This window comes from Bombina bombina, chromosome 1 (assembly GCF_027579735.1).
Source record: "Bombina bombina isolate aBomBom1 chromosome 1, aBomBom1.pri, whole genome shotgun sequence".
Taxonomy (NCBI): domain Eukaryota; kingdom Metazoa; phylum Chordata; class Amphibia; order Anura; family Bombinatoridae; genus Bombina; species Bombina bombina.
The window spans coordinates 1,579,766,646-1,579,787,521 of record NC_069499.1 but is presented as its reverse complement, the minus strand read 5'-3'; positions in this window follow the sequence as shown (position 1 = coordinate 1,579,787,521).

Here is a 20,876-nt window from a genome sequence, read left to right as displayed (position 1 = left end):
TATCCGATAAAATTCAAATCTGACCCTGTTCAAGTGTTTGAAGATCTAACGCAGAGAACCTTGTTAAAAAGGAGAGAGCTCAGACCGCTGACTACCAAATTGAGACATCTGAACATCCCCTATAGATGGGGTCATCCGTTTCACCTTCAAATTACCTGGAAAGGCAGAAAGTTGATTTGCCACTCTCAAGAGGACATCAACCGTATCTGTAAAGAGCTAGAGATCATCCCACCGGAATTACAAGAGGATACTAATCAATCTACAACATCTAGATCGCTTCACCTGCCACCTGTTCCACAAAGGGGAGAATGGCAAGAGGCCTCTGTGAAGAAGATTCGTAAGACCAAGCAAGGTCTAGGAACCATTGGTACACCAGGCTGATAGCCCTAGGGCGGTAATTGTAACATGGTAACCCTTTTTAGATGGGGTCATCCGTTTCACCTTCAAATTACCTGGAAAGGCAGAAAGTTGATTTGCCACTCTCAAGAGGACATCAACCGTATCTGTAAAGAGCTAGAGATCATCCCACCGGAATTACAAGAGGATACTAATCAATCTACAACATCTAGATCGCTTCACCTGCCACCTGTTCCACAAAGGGGAGAATGGCAAGAGGCCTCTGTGAAGAAGATTCATAAGACCAAGCAAGGTCTAGGAACCATTGGTACACCAGGCTGATAGCCCTAGGACGGTAATTGTAACATGGTAACCCTTTTTCTTTTCAGGACTTGTTATTTGGCAACATTCCCCTGTCAGCTATCTGGCGCAATGCTATTTGCACCAAGTATGGCAGAAGAGAAGCATGTTTTTGGTTTTGTGCTATTGCTTGCATAATGGCGTAACCGAGGACTGTTGCCATGTTGTGTTATGTGAACGGGAGGGGGGGATCAGCCTGGATGACCAGGTATATTGAGTCCCATTCTTAAATTGACCGGGACATGCTTGGACATTACATCTTGAAATGGACACAAATAAAAAAGATCATCTTACCTTGCTGGACATAGATTGAGTGGTGCTTGATACTATCCCATTGTATATAATCTTGCCCATTTGGAGACTTTTTCTCCTATTCTTAGAGGATTCAGTTCCTCTCAGACAATTGTTACACCTGTTGTGTACTTACAGTTTTTGTGTTTATGTGTTTAATGTTTTTGTTTTATTGTGCTGTGTTCTATTCAGGGGGATTTTGCAAATTATGGTTACTAATTGATCGGGGTAAAGATGCCAGTAGTTGAGCAAAAAATACATATAATTACACAAAATGTTAAAGGCCTTAATTGTCCCAATAAGCGGAGTCTAGCATTAAGGGATCTTAGAAAAAGAGGAGGTCACATCTTATTACTACAGGAGACGCACTTTAAAGGTAGTACAGTACCTAAATATTTTTCGGCCCATTATCCCCAGCACTATCACAGTACTAACAATGCAAAGAAAACAAATGGAGTTAGTATACTTATCCATAAGTCAATATCGTTTAAACTACTGCAAGTAGACAAAGACAAGGAAGGTAGATATTTGGGGGTGGTGGGCCTGTTGTTTGGTAAACCCGTCACCATAGTAAATATATATGCCCCAAACACAGGTCAGGACAAATTTATTTCTCGAATAGCTACTAGGATTACTGATATCCAAAAGGGACCTCTGATAGTAGCAGGGGACCTTAATATCCCATTAGACCCTGAATTGGATAGTTCAAACCCAAACGCCCGGGTTAATTATAATTTGCTCTCCTCCATACACTCCACGACACCTGGAGATATCTCCACCCGAAATTGAAGGACTTTACTTTCTTCTCCAGTCCACAAAAAAGTCATTCAAGGATTGACTATATATTAGTTGATCACTTAGCGCTCTCGCTAGTCTGAACTGTCTATATAAAACATACATCTTGGTCGGACCATTCCGCTGTAGAGTGTATACTACAGTGGCCTTCTATCCCGATTAAGTATTTTATATGGCGGCTAGACGATTCCTTACTATCTGACCCACAAATCTTAGAAAAAATAAATAAGCAACTAGAACTGTATTTTTCCCTTAATAGTTTTCCGGAACATAATTACTCCACAATCTGGGAAGCACATAAAGCTTTTATTAGGGGGGAGTTTATTAAAATCAAGGCCTACAAGCGTAAACAGTCTCTACTGCAGTATACTAAATTAGCACAAGAAGTCTCAGAGGCAGATTACCTCTTAACATTAAACCCAAAAGACCAATCCCTTCTGGACTCCCTAGAAAAAAGCGTAAGAATCTCTCCCAATATTTACAAATTGAATCTCAAAGGTTCCAGTTGTATGTTAAACAAAAATACTATGGGGAAGGTAATAGATCAGGCAAGTTATTGGCCAGGGCTTTAAAGAAGAAATCTCTACATACATACATTCATTCTTTAGACTCACGTCAGGGAAATGCTATAGAAGATACAAGGTCAATAGGAAAAGTTTTTCACTCATTTTATCACAAGCTATATAACTTGTTCCCTCACAGGAACATAGACACACACAAGATATTATGTGATGAATATTTAGAGACTATGAGACTCCCCTGGCTACAACCTGATGACAGAGACTTTTTAAATTCCCCTATCTCTAGTAAAGAAATCTTAGATGCTATTAAAGATATGAAGCCAGACAAAGCCCCAGGTCCAGACGGCTTTACAAATAGGTATTATAAGACTTTTCAGTCACATTTAATCCCACACCTTCTCAATCTATTTAACAATGTCTCTAACTCTGAACCCTTTCCAGATACGATGATGCAGGCGCATATTTCAGTTATGCCTAAACCATGCAAACCCCCAACCTCCCCAGCAAATTATCGGCCCATTTCCCTGTTGAATGTTGACCTAAAACTTTAAGCAAAAATTTTAGCAGCTAGAATAAATAAATTCCTTCCTAGTTTAGTCCATCATGACCAAGTGGGTTTCGTCCCGCAGCGCGAAGCTAGAGATAATATTTGTAAGGTTGTACACCTTATGGAATATGTCAAAAACTCCAACATTCAATCAGTACTCCTATCTACAGATGCTGAAAAAGCTTTTGATAGGCTAGATTGGACTTTTTTGCAAGCTACTCTTCAAAAATTTGGATTCCCAACTTTATTTATTAATAAAATTTTTGCCCTCTACTCCAATCCAACTGCCCAGGTCAAAGTAAACGGGTGCTAAAATTAAAAAAGGGGGTAACTGGCGCTAATGGTTAAATTAGCTAGGATAACACTACCAAAAGGTGACTATTATATTAATAGACGGCTGTCCGTTAGAGTAAAAAATAGTGTGGAAAAATGAACAAGTAATATGAGTATCTTAATATTATCCTTCTGTTAACTGAAAAAGAAAATATTTTGTGTTTCAATTCTTAATTGGATATAGTGACAGCGTGTTTTAGTAAACAGAAAATGTGATAAAGGTTTTTACCTATTTGACATCGTCAATACTAATGTGAGTTTAATACAAAAAATATAAAAATAGTGACGTGTATACGTTAAATGTGGTGGACAATTAAGGTCTATATGTATAGATAATAAATGACAGAATGTGTAGCAAAAATGAATCTCTATGGCAGTTACTGCATAAAATATTTATTCCTATAAAAAAATCAATAAAACAACAATCGATATAATTAAAATATTATATTAGGGACGTCTCCCTTGCAATCAGTGGTATCTGTCGACAAGAAGTTTGCTCAGCAGCAGTTAACTGGGCATATTTGGTGGTATGTAATACAGTGTTACTGCATACGTGAAAGTCACAATTGTGCAAATCGTAAGGTACCTTACAGTTAGAGATGTTTTGAAGGCTGACAGACCGGGCGTGTGTTGATTCTGTCCTTGCACCGGGTCTCAGTATGGTGGTGTATTACGCGGATTAAAGACAAAACATCTCGCTGATGTGGTGATTGGTGGTTTGGGTCACACACCCCTTTTCTGATAGGTCGAATGTCTGGCGTTCCATAAAAATATATCGGCCAATATATTAATATATGATGAATTCTTCCTTTTACTGCAATGGTGTTTGTTGAACTAAAGTCAGACAATTTGTGCCTGCTGTAGCCGTGTTTGAAAACGGTTGTAGTGGTAAACGTGGATACTCGCTATTTGCTGATCAGATCCCTGGTCCTTGCAGCGGCTTTATCTCCTAAATCAAAAAATTAGAGAGTCCACGCGTTCTACGCGTTTCACCCTGAGAGGGCTTTATCAAGATAAAGCCCTCTCAGGGTGAAACGCGTAGAATTTACTCCAGAAAGCTTGTTTTTATGTGGAACCCATCAAAGATTGAAATACACGCAAAAGCTGCGATCCAGCCCCTCCTGTGGACTCTCTAATTTTTTGATTTAGGAGATAAAGCCACTGCAAGGACCAGGGATCTGATCAGCAAATAGCGAGTATCCACGTTTACCACTACAACCGTTTTCAAACACGGCTACAGCAGGCACAAATTGTCTGACTTAAGTTCAACAAACACCATTGCAGTAAAAGGAAGAATTCATCATATATTAATATATTGGCCGATATATTTTTACGGAACGCCAGACATTCGACCTATCAGAAAAGGGGTGTGTGACCCAAACCACCAATCACCACATCAGCGAGATGTTTTGTCTTTAAGCCGCGTAATACACCACCATACTGAGACCCGGTGCAAGGACAGAATCAACACACGCCCGGTCTGTCAGCCTTCAAAACATCTCTAACTGTAAGTTACCTTACGATTTGCACAATTGTGACTTTCACGTATGCAGTAACACTGTATTACATACCACCAAATATGCCCAGTTAACTGCTGCTGAGCAAACTTCTTGTCGACAGATACCACTGATTGCAAGGGAGACGTCCCTAATATAATATTTTAATTATATTGATTGTTGTTTTATTGATTTTTTTATAGGAATAAATATTTTATGCAGTAACTGCCATAGAGATTCATTTTTGCTACACATTCTGTCATTTATTATCTATACATATAGACCTTAATTGTCCACCACATTTAACGTATACACGTCACTATTTTTATATTTTTTGTATTAAACTCACATTAGTATTTACGATGTCAAATAGGTAAAAACCTTTATCACATTTTCTGGTTACTAAAACACGCTGTCACTATATCCAATTAAGAATTGAAACACAAAATATTTTCTTTTTCAGTTAACAGAAGGATAATATTAAGATACTCATATTACTTGTTCATTTTTCCACACTATTTTTTACTCTAACGGACAGCCGTCTATTAATATAATCAGGGGCGGACTGACAAGTCGGGCAAATCGGCCCTTGCCCGAGGGCCCGGCTTCTTAGGGGGCCCCTCCCCCATCCATGCATGATCAAATGCTGAATCTGTTTTTATTTATTTATTATTTATATATATGTAAAAAACAATATTTTTGGGGGGGGCTTTTATTTTTGTTCGGGGGGGGGGTGACAGTGCGTGTGACCACGTGGATACTTAGAGAAGGAAGTTGCTGCCGAGTCGGTAAGTGACAGAAGTCTGTCTGTCTGACTCATGTCACTAACTGACAACACACAGAGGAGTCCGGACTGAAGTAAGTGCTGGCTGCCCTGCTGCAATATGTGGACCGGCCGGATGTGTGCGCAGTGTGTATATATCCGGTCCAGCCCAGGTCCACATATTTATGATCCGGTCCACCTTGTTTCCTCTCCTGTCTGCTCAGCTGAAGCTCCGCCTCCACCCACACACGTGACACGGCACGCCGTGCGCACGCAATTTTAACTGTGTGCATTAGAGGCGGCAGCAACATTGCAGCAGGCTGAGGCTGAGCAGTTTTTGGTGACACTGGTGGCAGGCGATGTCTCAGGTGGCAATTGAAGGAGCTGGGCACGGGCTGACGGACCGGAGGCAAGTCAAATCACTCACACAGTCATGTGACATCAATTGAAATGTGTCAGACAGTCAGACTCACTCAGTACGTGTATATAAGGCTCTTCTACTTTCGCTACTTATTATATAAGTAGCTAAAATAGAAGAGCCTTATACACTGACTGAGTCTGACTGTCTGACACTTTTCCTTCGACTGCTGTTGAAGTGATCAAGTGAACAGTAGATTCTTCTAATTGTCATGTGTAACGTAAGTACTGTAGTCTGCTTGCTTGTATGATTTGCTAATTAATACTAAAGCAAGCAAGCAGAGTACAGTACTTACTAATTACATACTTACACAATCTATTTAATCTCTCCATTTGAATACAAATGCTGACCTGACTCATACTCATTTATTGTGAACTGATGGGGAGGGGGGAGAAACTGCAGCCTGAATCTTAAAGGGTTAACTGCAAACTAGGTAAAATCCCTGTGATATCTTCTGCAGCTGCTGTGCTGAGCAATAAGAAACTTTCAGATCATTTGCTTTTTCTGTTTCCCCTTTCCAGACATGGCTATGGCTGAGCTGATATACTAGCTAATGTGCATCATGTGCTACAGTGTGTATATATATATATATATATATATATATATATATATATTCACAGATCCTGTATGTGACAGAGGGAACTCTAATTTATAAATATGTATAAGGAACTGGGGAGGGGTCTGTGTGCATGACATAGGGGAACTCTATAATATAAATATGTATAAGGAACTGGGGAGGGGTCTGTGTGTATGACAGAGGGGAACTCTATAATATAGATATGTATAGGGAACTGGGGAGGGGTCTGTGTGTATGACAGAGGGGAACTCTATAATATAAATACGTATAAGGAACTGGGGAGGGGTCTGTGTGTATGACAGAGGGGAACTCTATAATATAAATACGTATAAGGAACTGGGGAGGGGTCTGTGTGTATGATAGAGGGGACCTATATAATATAAATCTGTATATAAGGAACTGGGGAGGGGTCTGACAGAGGGAACCTCTATAGAGTCTATAATATAAATCTGTATATAAGTGACTGGGGGGTTGTATGTGTGACAGAAGGAACCTCTCTATAATATTATATATCTGTATATAAGGTACTGGGGAGGGGTCAGTGTGTGTATGACAGAGGGAACCACTCTATAATATTATATATAATATGTCTGTATATAAGGAACTGGGGAGGGGCTGTGTGTGACACAGAAGGAACTCTTTATATTAGTGTCTGTATATAAGGGACTGGGAAGGGGGCTGTGTGTGTGACAGAGGGAACCTCTCTATAATATTATATATCTGTATATAAGGTACTGGGGAGGGGCTGTGTGTGAGGCATAGGGAACCTCTACATTGTGTTAATTTTTTATTATTTAGGTTTGGAGGGCATTAGACCCCTCTATAGTACTGTATATCTCTACATGAGATGCTATAGGAGGGGTCGGGGGAGCAGCAATGTTCTACCGGGAGCTAGCTGAGCATGTTGGGTGGCATATATGTGCTAAATCCTAGTAGTCTATTGTTGCTCCTGAACCTACCCAGGTATGCTTTTCAACAAATGATAGAAAGTGCAATTAAGCAACTTAGATAATAGAAGTAAATTGTAATGAATGGTGTTTAAAATTGTATGTTCAATTTGATTCATTAAAGGGACAGTAAAGTCAGACATTCATGATTCAGATAGAGAATACCATTTTAAACAACTTTCCAATTTTCTTCTATTATTTAATTTGCTTCCTTCTCTTGTTATCCATTGCTGAAAGGTCTAGGTAAGCTCAGGAGCAGCAAAGAACCTAGGTTCTAGCTGCTAATTGGTGGCTGCATATATATACCAACTGTCATTGGCTCACCCATGTGTTCAGTTAAAAATCAGTAGTGCATTGCTGCTCCTTCACCAAATGATACCAAGAGAATAAAAATTTGATAATAGTAGTAAACTGGAAAGTTGTTTAAAATTGTATGTTCTGCCTAAATCATTTAAGAAATTTTTTGGATTTCATGTTCCTTTAAAGTTTAATTCTGACTATACTCTCCCTATAAAATTGATTTCTCTAAACCTGCCTGGTTTCAGTGAAAATTGAGATATTTTTTCTTGTCATATTTACAATATTAAGTTCTTATTAAAAATATTTAAGAAAAAAATTGTCTTTATATGGCAATTAAAAACATGGCTGGGAGGGGCAAGGGAGGTGGGAGGGGCACAGGAGATGGGGGGGGCAATAGGGTGGAGGAGGGGCAAAGGTGGTAGGTAGGTGGAGAAAAGAGGGGGTGGGGGGCCCTGCCACACTTTTGCCCGGGGGCCCTGGTTGGTCTCAGTCCGCCCCTGAATATAATAGTCACCTTTTGGTAGTGTTATCCTAGCTAATTTAACCATTAGCGCCAGTTACCCCTTTTTTTAATTTTAGCACCTACACTTTTTTAAACTACTGAGGAGGAGTAGTTTATCTTTTAACCAGGCATTTAGGATAACAGTTAGCACCAACACTCAATTCTATACACTTGATCAAAGTAAACGGGACATTGTCCGATCAATTTGTAATTCGAAATGGTACACGCCAGGGTTGCCCCTTATCCCCCCTACTATTTGTATTGTCCCTAGAGCCATTGGCTGAAAGAATTCGTAATAACTCGGAGATACTAGGTATTACGGTAAACAATGAAATTTATCAATTAGCAATGTTCGCTGATGATGTCTTAATGACACTAACAGCACCCGACCAATCCTTATTGATAGCTCAACAGCTGAAATGGGGACATTCAGTGAAGTTTCAAATTTTTTGATTAATCATAGTAAATTGGAATTACTCCCAATAAATTTATCTAGTAGAGACATTGCAACACTTAATCAAAAGTATTCCTATAAAATACAAAATAGGGGGTTGAAATACCTGGGAATTTTTTTATCCCCACAACATGATGACCTATGTTAACTGAATTATGGTCGACTAGTGGAGGAATTTGTTCAACTGACATCTTCTTGGCTTCCAAAAAACATTTCTTGGTTGGGTAGAATTGCAGCTGCAAAAATGACACTTCTGCCAAAGGCTCTATATGTTATGCAGGCCCTCCCAATTCCCGGAGTTAGGGGATATCTAAGGAAACTTCAGTCTATTATAGATACGTACATTTGGCACCGCAGGCCCCCTAGAATAGCAAAAAGTACCATGTACATCCATAGAGACGAGGGAGGCTTAGGTGTTCCCCACATTTATTTATACAAACAAGCTATATCACTTAATCGTATAATCGATTGGTGTAGACAAGGAGAAAATTCTTATAAAAGATGTGTATACCTAGAGTCGCAACTGTTGAAAACCCCACACCTAGGTAGTTTATGCTGGGCCCCACAAAAACCTTCAGAAGATTTACTAGATGCGTATCCAATTTTAAAGGAGGTATGGTCTGATTGGGTACTAATAAGAGACAAATTCTGTTTGATTACTACGAAATACTCACCATTAACTATTTTATGCCCGAATAGGGAACTCCCAGTAACTTCACAAAAGACGTTAGGTATGACAACAATACCGCATTCCCTGCGGAATCATATCCCAATACATTCACTATTGACAAATAACCAGTTATCAACTAGAGATATTTTATTGGAAAAGGGGTTGACACTGTTTAATTCCTGGTTGTTTTACCACCAGGTGAGACACTTCCTAATTACTCACAAATCATATAAAAACATGGTGAGAAGCCTCACAACATTTGAATCTTTCTGCACCTCAGCCACACATCCACAAAAGGTCATTTCTTTGATGTATCGAGGGCTTCTTAAATCTCATTACCCTGGTCTGCCGATTTATACTTGTAAATGGGAGAAAGATATGAATTTAAGCTTTTCGGCTAGACAATGGTCCCTTTGGCTTAAATATACGTCTAAATCTGCTCACTCTGCCATGGGGTTAGAAACAAATTTAAAGATCATTACTAGGTGGTATTTAACCCCCAGCAGATTAAAATACATGTTTAAAAACGCTAGTGATAAGTGCTGGAGGGGCTGTGGGCACACAGGCACTATGTATCACATATGGTGGGATTGTGAGATGATCAAACCCTTTTGGACACAAGTTCACACATTAGCCTGCCGTGTTGTAGGTACCCAGTGGGAGCTCACACCAGAAATAGTTTTATTTAACGATATTTCGGAAATCCCATGCAAGATTAGAAGGCATTTATATCAAATTCTAATAAATACGGCTAAAAGATTAATCCCTACATTTTGGAAGAGTTCATCAATACCTACTATCCGTCAATGGATTGAACAGGTTTCACATACTCTGATCCTAGAGAGATATCATTATTTTAAGATAGGCCAAATGGACTTTTTCCATGATATGATGTTCCTTTGGGAGCAATTTATACATAGTATATAAAAAATGGGAATAGTCTTGCGCCCCTATTATGTGAGGTACTTTTAAAAATCAATATTAATGTGAGTATTAATAGTTATCCATCCTCAAATAATTTTAGATACCCTGACACCCCTCCCATAGATACGGTTTGGCTGAAGGTATTGAGAGATTCGTATACTATCAAGACCGGTATGGGTCATGGGGTATAATTTTAATTTTAATTTTTATAGTTTTGGTTATTGTGATTCATCCTCAGGTTTCCTAGATACTGGGCAAACTACATTTCGAGGGCCTAAAAATATTGAGAGTGTTAGTGATCGTACTAACTTATGTAACCCCTGACAATGGATCTTCCCTTCCACGAGTACAGTCTAGTGGAAGTCAATATACGATATTTATATTGTGAACCCCTGAATTTGTTAAATTGTATTGTTTTGTTTATTGTAATTTATACCTATGCAAATTGACATTTAGGCAATCTCATGTAGGAGGGCCATGAAACAGTGTATTGTTGTTGTTTTTCTGTTACTATTTCAGGTACATCTTGAAACATCATTTCAGGACTTTTCCTAATTGGATATATGTCATTTATGTATATGATATGGGATACTTCAAAGAAGATATAGATTGGTTGTATATGTGATATATATAATGTACTGCACATTTGGAAAATAAAGAAACAATAAACATAAATGGATGAGACTCTGTAACATAGGAGGATTCTCAGGCCCAAAAGCAAACATTCAAACCTTAGTTATATTTAATTTGCTTTCATTAACCAATATGTATCGATAATATACATATAAATACAGTGTGTGTGTATAAATATATATATATAGCTACAAAACAATATTAATTGTGAGGGAGGATAAAAAGTCTTAGTGAGTTCCCACACTTTGTTTTGTAGGACTTGACCCCTGGAGGCCGATTTATTTATATATGGGCGGACATGATCCGCTGTAGTGGATCATGTCCGCTCGGCATCGCTAAATGCCGACAGCATACGCTATCTGCATTTAACATTGCAGAAGCATTTCTAGTGAAATACTTGTGCAATGCAGCCCCCTGCAGATTTGCGGCCAATCGCCTGCTAGCAGGGGGTGTCAATCATCCCAATCGTATCTGATCGGGATTATTGCTGTCTGACGCCTCAGGTCTTAAGATCGCTGCTTCTTAACGTATGTTTCCTGTGAGACTGAAGGCTTGCACGGAAACTGCTGCATTCACATCATGTTAAATCGGCTATCACTATTAAACAGAGTAAATTAACTTATTGTGTATTTGTTCATTAGTTTATTTAGATAATTAACAGTGTAAATCAATATAACAAAAATATATAGCTATATACTCAAGTATATATATTTGTTACGGTTGCCTCCAGGCTGGCTGGAAGTTGGACCGTAGAAAAGGATGCTCCTAGCGCTCCCCTAAAAACATGAGTCAAAGCTGCAAGTTAGAGGGTCAAAATAGGTCTCTGATGTGCTGGAACACACAGCCTGCTTTTTATTGAGGTTACATGCAAACAAGACACTCTCAGGGGGAGGCATAAAATCCCCCATCACACATTTGATATTAGATAGAGAGACACTCCCTTTGACAGGCCACAACATTACTTCAGCAGATAACAAGTTACACACAATAAAACAATGCAGTCCACCTTATCACTAGCAGTCTGATTAGACAATGGTAAGGTTTATCACTAAACCTAATTAGAGCTGATCCCAGCAAACTTGTATTTAGAATTGAACAAAATTAACTCTTAATGGCACACAATGAAACTGAACCAAGTGGGAGAAAGCCAGGGACAAGTCATTTCACAGGTCTGGGGACATAGTCTTAAAGGGGCATTGTTCACCAAAGTCACAATATGTCCCCAGACGGTTCATAAAGGGCCATACACACCCAATAAAAGTTAATATGATCTCAGGGGCACAATCTTCCAGGGGCCATAGTCATGAGGAAGGAGGCTGGCATATAGGCTTCTCCAAAATCCAGGGAAGCAGAGCAATTTTCCATTTAAAGGGCCAGTTACAAATAGCAGTTTGTAACAATATTTTTTCTCAGTTCAGACGAGGGAATCTTAACTTATATGTCTACATATATGTGATTTACTTTTATATATGTAAACACATACATACTCATATACTGTGTATATATATATATATATATATATATATATATATACACAGCAAGAAACAGGTGCACTCTCACAAACAATACTTCAGGTGCCAGAGTGCTAGAGTAGGTTAAGATATAGCGAATAGAAAACAGCACTCTCTGGTCTTAACAGCAAATATATCACTTTTATTCAGTAACGTTTCGGGGAATGCTCCCCTTCATCAGACCAACATTGCACAAGTGAAGCAAACATTTATACACATACAAGACGCTTCCCCAGTGAAAAAAACGCCAAAATTAGTTGCCATGGCAACCAATTAACATAACAACACACAGCATATCCCCATAATCAATTACAAATAACACAAAAGGTACCAATTAGCAATTAATAAAAACTGGTATATGCAATCCAGATGTATAAATGCATAAACACCATTAATCTAATCACATCTAAATCATATATAAATCATATATAAATAATATATAAATCATAAAAGGCATAATCAGAGCACATAAATAGGAAGCTGAATTCAGAAGTGTAAAATACACGCTCTGCAGCCGATTAACCAAATGCTGCAGTGTTTAAAAGTGATACAACGGAGGCTAATAAGACATGCATATGTAGCAATTTCAATGTCATACTTTGTAGCATTGCCGTTTGTAAGGCCATAACCATACAAGAGTGTGCAGAAGGCACTGTACTCATTCAATGGTAACATAATCATTAATATTGGCATAAGTGTAGTAAATAGAGTACTGAGACACATGAGACCTACAAGTACCGTAATGGTAATATAATTATCCCTATGTACAAATGGTGCACTGATAAAAACAAAACAAAAGTACATGCACAATGTAAATTGAATAGGCAGCACTGACCGTATCAGTAGCCCAAAGCTAGATGGACACTGTGTGTCCCACCGGACACCACTAGAAAGGCCGATGCCTACCATGTGTATAGTCAGTAAGGAGACCGTAGCTCCCGTAACAACCCGTAAAGGTCTTTTAAACAAATATTTCTTCTGGTGGCTGGAGTGCTTTGGATGTATGACTAGTTAGATTGACAAGATTTGGCAAATCTTACTCCGTGCCCCACAAACAGGTGTGCTGTTCTCCTTCCCTTTTGATTTTCAACAAGTGAAGGGTGCACAGGCTTATGTAATAACCCTAGACATATGTAAAACACAGAAGGCGACTGCACTCTCAGACTGGACTGGATACACATCCCATGACCCGGAAACATGCTCAGCCTGGGTGCTCAATGACACTCACATGAAGCTGTGCTGTCCCCAGAGTCACAGACAGTTACCCCCAGACAGGTATGGGTGCAAGGCCCATAGAGACAATTACAAAACAAATTGGGACCTGCCTGGGGTTAACTGTCTGTGTCTCTGGGGACAGCACTGCTTCCTTCAAGTGCCATTGAGCACACAGGGCTGAGTATGTTGCAGTCCATATATTTATATATATATATATAAATAAAACACAGAAGGGGACTGCCCTCTCAGACTGTAGTGGGTACACATCTGATGACCCTGCAACATGCATAGCCCTGGGTGCTCAATAGCACTCACAGGTAGCTGTACCATCCCCAGAGCCCCAGGCAGTTAACCCCAGACAAGTCTGGGTGCAAGGCCCATAGGGAAAATTACAAAATAAATGAATAAAACACACAGAGGAAGTCTAGCACTCACTTACAAGCACTCAGCTAAGATTAAAAGCAAAACTGGAAGAGTTAGTTACTGCATCAGGCCAAATGGCACAAGCCCAGGTACCACGTCAAGGTCTCTCCCAAAACCTGGGTCCCTAATTGTCAGGTTCCTTACTGCTGCCATATACACCTTTAAGGGATCCTCTTAAAATCCCATAGTTCCCTTCTCAACCTGCCAATTAATGTCAAGCTGTGTAGCCTCGCTGCTCAACTGAACACGCTATTACTAAATAGCGGAGGTTTTCACCTCTCTCTGCAGCGATAATCTCACAGAGCGCAAACCACAGAGGTTTTCATATGCTAACCACCTTTATTATTCTTCCTCTCCTTACTCTAACTGCTGCTGCGGTACTACTGTCTGGATTGACTCTGTGTAACTATCCGATATTAAGTGTTTATCGGTTCACAGACTTTTCCTACCTGGATACTGTTGCTAGGCTCTGCGGGCTGATCCGCCCCTGAACCTACGTCACTCTCCGTGACTCAACTGAACATCAGCTGTGCTGTTGGGAGTTTTCTCCTCTTCTCTACTTCACCAACTGAACAAGGACTGAATGTAAAAGCAGCACACGCCCCTTTCATCACGCCACCACTGGTACATACGCCTCTCTCTTAAAAACTAACTCTGTATCTTACTCAAACCCCTGCTGTTAGTTACGGACTGAAAGGGCTCAGAAACATTGTGTTTTGCCAACTCAAATCTACTTACTCAGTACTTCCTTTTCTTGTTGTTGAATTCTCTTATACGTGGTATAACGAACTCATCCTTAAAAATTCCATCATACTTGACACAAGCTTGCAGGAAGTTACTTTGTAGACTCTCCTGTGACCTATTAATCAGAGCAACTTTGTTACTTTGCAAGGTGCCAAACCCCCACACACCTCTGAATACAGTGATTTCTATCTATCTGCAGTTGCGGTCCTCAATCAATTCTACCTTGTTAAAACAAGATTTATTCTGCTACCTCACACTAATGCAGCCATACAATGCAAGCTATCAATCAAACAAACTGGGAACAAGTCAGGGGTGTACAGGCTTATGTAATCACCCTCAACATATACAAAACACGTAAGGGGAATGCACTTTCAGACTGGACTGGGTGCACATCATATGACTCTGCAACATGCACAGCCCAGGCAGTTAACTAACTCTTCCAGTTTTGCTTTTAATCTTAGCTGAGAGCTTGCAAGTGAGTGTTAAACTTCCTTTGTGTGTGTCAGGGGTGAACTGCAGTGCCGCCATCAGGGGATGATAGGGGTGACTCCTGTCAGGGGCCCAATGGGCCAGGGGGCCCCATGAGGCAAGAACAACTATAATTATTTTTTTTATTATTTTTTTATTTTGGCAGCCACCAGAGGGTACTACAGCAGAGTGCTATTGAGCGTGAAAAATGTTATTACAAGGAGTAAAACATTAGCATTTGAGAGTATTTCTGAGTGTGCACTAAACCACTATGCACAGTGTGAGACAGACTTGGCACTTAAGTTTGTACAGTGTGTGTCTGAGTCAGACGGCAGATCACTTTCATTTGCAGAGGAGGTAGGACTTACTTAGTAAATGTTTTTTGTGTGTGCAATTTTGGATTGTAACTTCAGTGTGGTAGTAGTTGTATGGTGAGGCCAGGGGTCCATAAAAACACATTTGTTTTTAGCAATATGCAGTAGTGTATTTATGATTATTTGACAATGCTGTAGAAATTCAATATTTAAAACAATGCAGAAATGTTTCCTCCTCAATACACAAATGGTAGGTGCCCTTTTGGCAGATATGAGTTTTTTATATATATATATATATATATATATATATATATATATATATATATATATTACAATACATTCCAGTTTACTGCCCGTTTGTGCAATGACTTTCCAGATGCAAGAAGGTATTTTATCTAATATTTTTACATCTGCATAAAGTGTTATACTCTCAGACTATCGGCTAGATTTAGAGTTTGGCGGCCAAAGGGGTGCATTAGCTACGCATGCTTTTTTTCTCCCACACCTTTTAAATACCGCTGGTATTTAGAGTTCACAGAATGGCTGGGTTTTCAGTGCGTTAGGCTCCAAAAAGGGAGCGTAGAGCATAATTTAACGCCACTGCAACTCTAGATACCAGCGGTGCTTACGGATGCGGCCAGCTTCAAAAACGTGCTCGTGCACGATATCCCCATAGAAAACAATGGGGCAGTTTGAGCTGAAAAAAAACCTAACACCTGTAAAAAAGCAGCGTTCAGCTCCTAACGCAGCCCCATTGTTTTCTATGAGGAAACACTTCCTACGTCTGCACCTAACATTCTAACATGTACCCCGAGTCTAAACACCCCTAACCTTACACTTATTAACCCCTAATCTGCCGCCCCCGCTATCGCTGACACCTGCATATTTTTTTTAACCCCTAATCTGCCTCTCCGTATACCGCCGCTACCTACATTATCCCTATGTACCCCTAATCTGCTGCCCCTAACACAGCCGACCCCTATATTATATTTATTAACCCCTAATCTGCCCCCCACAACGTCGCCGCCAGCTACCTACAATAATTAACCCCTAATCTGCCGATCAGAGCTCACCGCTACTATAATAAATGTATTAACCCCTAAAGCTAAGTCTAACCCTAACACTAACACCCCCCTAAGTTAAATATAATTTTTATCTAACGAAATAAATTAACTCTTATTAAATAAATTATTCCTATTTAAAGCTAAATACTTACCTGTAAAATAAACCCTAATATAGTTACAATATAAATAATAATTATATTGTAGCTATTTTAGGATTAAAATTTATTTTACAGGCAACTTTGTATTTATTTTAACCAGGTACAATAGCTATTAAATAGTTAAGAACTATTTAATAGCTACCTAGTTAAAATAATTACAAAATTACCTGTAAAATAAATCCTAACCTAAGTTACAATTAAACCTAACACTACACTATCAATAAATAAATTAAATAAACTACCTACAATTATCTACAATTAAACCTAACACTACACTATCAATAAATAAATTAAATACAATTCCTACAAATAAATACAATTAAATAAACTAACTAAAGTACAAAAAATAAAAAAGAACTGTTACAAAAAATAAAAAAATATTTACAAACATTAGAAAAAAATTACAACAATTTTAAACTAATTACACCTACTCTAAGCCCCCTAATAAAATAACAAAGACCCCCAAAATAAAAAAATGCCCTACCCTATTCTAAATTACAAAAGTTCAAAGCTCTTTTACCTTACCAGCCCTTAAAAGGGCCTTTTGCGGGGCATGCCCCAAAGAATTCAGCTCTTTTACCTGTAAAAAAAGACATACAATACCCCCCCAACATTACAACCCACCACCTACATACCCCTAATCTAACCCAAACCCCCCTTAAATAAACCTAACACTAAGCCCCTGAAGATCTTCCTACCTTGTCTTCACCATGCCAGGTATCACCGATCGTTCCAGGCTCCGAAATCTTCATCCAAGCCCAAGCGGGGGCTGGCGATCCATAATCCGGCGGCTGAAGAGGTCCAGAAGAGGCTCCAAAGTCTTCATCCTATCCGGGAAGAAGAGGCGATCTGGACCGGCAACCATCTTGATCCAAGCGGCATCTTCTATCTTCATCCGATGACGACCGGCTCCATCTTGAAGACCTCCACCGCGGACCCATCTTCTTCTGCCGACGACTTCCCGACGAATGACGGTTCCTTTAAGGGACGTCATCCAAGATGGCGTCCCTCGAATTCCGATTGGCTGATAGGATTCTATCAGCCAATCGGAATTAAGGTAGGAAAATTCTGATTGGCTGATGGAATCAGCCAATCAGAATCAAGATCAATCCGATTGGCTGATTCAATCAGCCAATCAGATTGAGCTTGCATTCTATTGGCTGTTCCGATCAGACAATAGAATGCAAGCTCAATCTGATTGGCTGATCGGATCAGCCAATCGGATTGAACTTGATTCTGATTGGCTGATTCCATCAGCCAATCAGAATTTTCCTACCTTAATTCCGATTGGCTGATAGAATCCTATCAGCCAATCGGAATTCGAGGGACGCCATCTTGGATGACGTCCCTTAAAGGAACCGTCATTCATCGGGAAGTCGTCGGAAGAAGATGGGTCCGCGGTGGCGGTCTTCAAGATGGAGCCGGTCGTCATCGGATGAAGATAGAAGATGTCGCTTGGATCAAGATGGTTGCCGGTCCGGATCGCCTCTTCTTATGTACCCCTAATCTGCTGCCCCTAACACCGCCGACCCCTATATTATATTTATTAACCCCTAATCTGCCCCCCTCAACGTCGCCTCCACCTGCCTACACTTATTAACCCCTAATCTGCCGACCGGACAGCGCCGCTATTATAATAAAGTTATTAACCCTAATCCGCCTCACTTCCACCTCAATAACCCTATAATAAATAGTATTAACCCCTAATCTGCCCTCCCTAACATCGCCGACACCTAACTTCAAACATTAACCCCTAATCTGCCGACCGGAGCTCACCGCTATTCTAATAAATTTTTTAACCCCTAAAGCTAAGTATAACCCTAACCCTAACATTCCCCTAAGTTAAATATAATTTAAATCTAATGAAATAAATTAACTATTATTAAATAAATTATTCCTATTTAAAGCTAAATACTTACCTGTAAAATAAACCCTAATATAGCTACAATATAAATTATAATTATATTGTAGCTATTTTAGGATTTATATTTATTTTACAGGTAACTTTGTAATTATTTTAACCAGGTACAATAGCTATTAAATAGTTATTAACTATTTAATAGTTACCTAGTTAAAATAATTACAAAATTACCTGTAAAATAAATCCTAACCTAAGTTACAATTAAACCTAACACTACACTATCAATAAATTAATTAAATAAAATACCTCCAATTGCCTACAATTAAACCTAACATTACACTATCAATAAATTAATTAAATACAATACCTACAAATAAATACATTTAAATAAACTAACTAAAGTACAAAAAATAAAAAAGAACTAAGTTACAAAAAATAAAAAAATATTTACAAACATAAGAAAAATATTACAACAATTTTAATCTAATTACACCTACTCTAAGCCCCCTAATAAAATAACAAAGCCCCCCAAAATAAAAACATGCCCTACCCTATTCTAAATTAAAAAAGTTCAAAGCTCTTTTACCTTACCAGCCCTTAAAAGGACTTTTTGTGGGGCATGCCCCAAAGAATTCAGCTCTTTTGCCTGTAAAAAAACCACATACAATACCCCCCCCCCAACATTAAAACCCACCACCCACATGCCCCTAATCTAACCCAAACCCCCCTTAAATAAACCTAACACTAAGCCCCTGAAGATCTTCCTACCTTATCTTCACCTCGCCGGGTATCACACCGATCCGTCCTGGCTCCGAAATCTTCATCCAAGCCCAAGCGGGGGCTGGCGATCCATAATCCGGCGGCTGAAGAGGTCCAGAAGAGGCTCCAAAGTCTTCATCCTATCCGGGAAGAAGAGGCGATCTGGACCGGCAACCATCTTGATCCAAGCGGCATCTTCTATCTTCATCCGATGACGACCGGCTCCATCTTGAAGACCTCCACCGCGGACCCATCTTCTTCTTCCGACGACTTCCCGACAAATGACGGTTCCTTTAAGGGACGTTATCCAAGATGGCGTCCCTCAAATTCCGATTGGCTGATAGGATTCTATCAGCCAATCGGAATTAAGGTAGGAAAATTCTGATTGGCTGATGGAATAACATCGCCGACAGATTAGGGGTTAATAAATATAATATAGGGGTCGGTGGTGTTAGGGGCAGCAGATTAGGGGTACATAAGTATAACGTACCTTGCGGCGGTGTGCGGACGGCAGATTAGGGTTAAAAAATTTTAATAGAGTGGCGGCGATGTGGGGGGACCTCGGTTTAGGGGTACATAGGTAGTTTATGGGTGTTAGTGTACTTTAGAGCACAGTAGTTAAGAGCTTTATAAACCGGCGTTAGCCCAGAAAGCTCTTAACTACTGTTTTTTTTCTGCGGCTGGAGTTTTTTTGTTAGATTGCTAACGCTCACTTCAGCCATGACTCTAAATACCGGAGTTAGAAAGATCCCATTGAAAAGATAGGATACGCAATTGACGTAAGGGGATCTGCGGTATGGAAAAGTCGCGGCTGGAAAGTGAGCGTTAGACCCTTTAATGACTGGTTCCAAATACCAGAGGGCGGTAAAAACCAGCATTAGGAGCCTCTAACGCTGGTTTTGACGGCTACCACCCAACTCTAAATTTTGAAATACATACAAACAAGCCTAAATCCTGCATTTAACCAGATCTGATGGTATGGGACTGAGTACCACAGCTTATGGTTCCATCAAGACCATATAGAGTACAGCATTTTCAAAATCCATAAGTACAGCTGACAGACTGTCTTTGTGCTTTTGTTTGTGTCTCTATGAGTGTGTGTGTAATTTTTTTCTGTGGGTCTCTCTGTGAGGGTGGGTGTGTATGTCTTTGTGCATTTTCTGTGGATGTCTGTGAAGGTGTGTTCGTATGTCTTTGTGCTTTTTCTATGGGTGTCACTGTGAGGGTTTGTGTATGTATGTATTTGTGTATTTTTTCTAGATGCCTCTGTGAGGGTGGGTGTGTATGTCTTTGTGTGCTTTATGTGGATGTCTCTGTGAGGGTGTGTGCATGTCTGTACATTTTCTGTGGGTGTCTCTGTGAGAGTGTGTGCATGTCTTCATGTGTTTTCTGTGGATGTCTCTCTGTGTGTGTATGTCTTTGTGTGTTTTATGTGGGTGTCTATCTATGTGTATGTGTATGTCTTTGTGTGTTTTCTGAGGCTGTCTGTGTC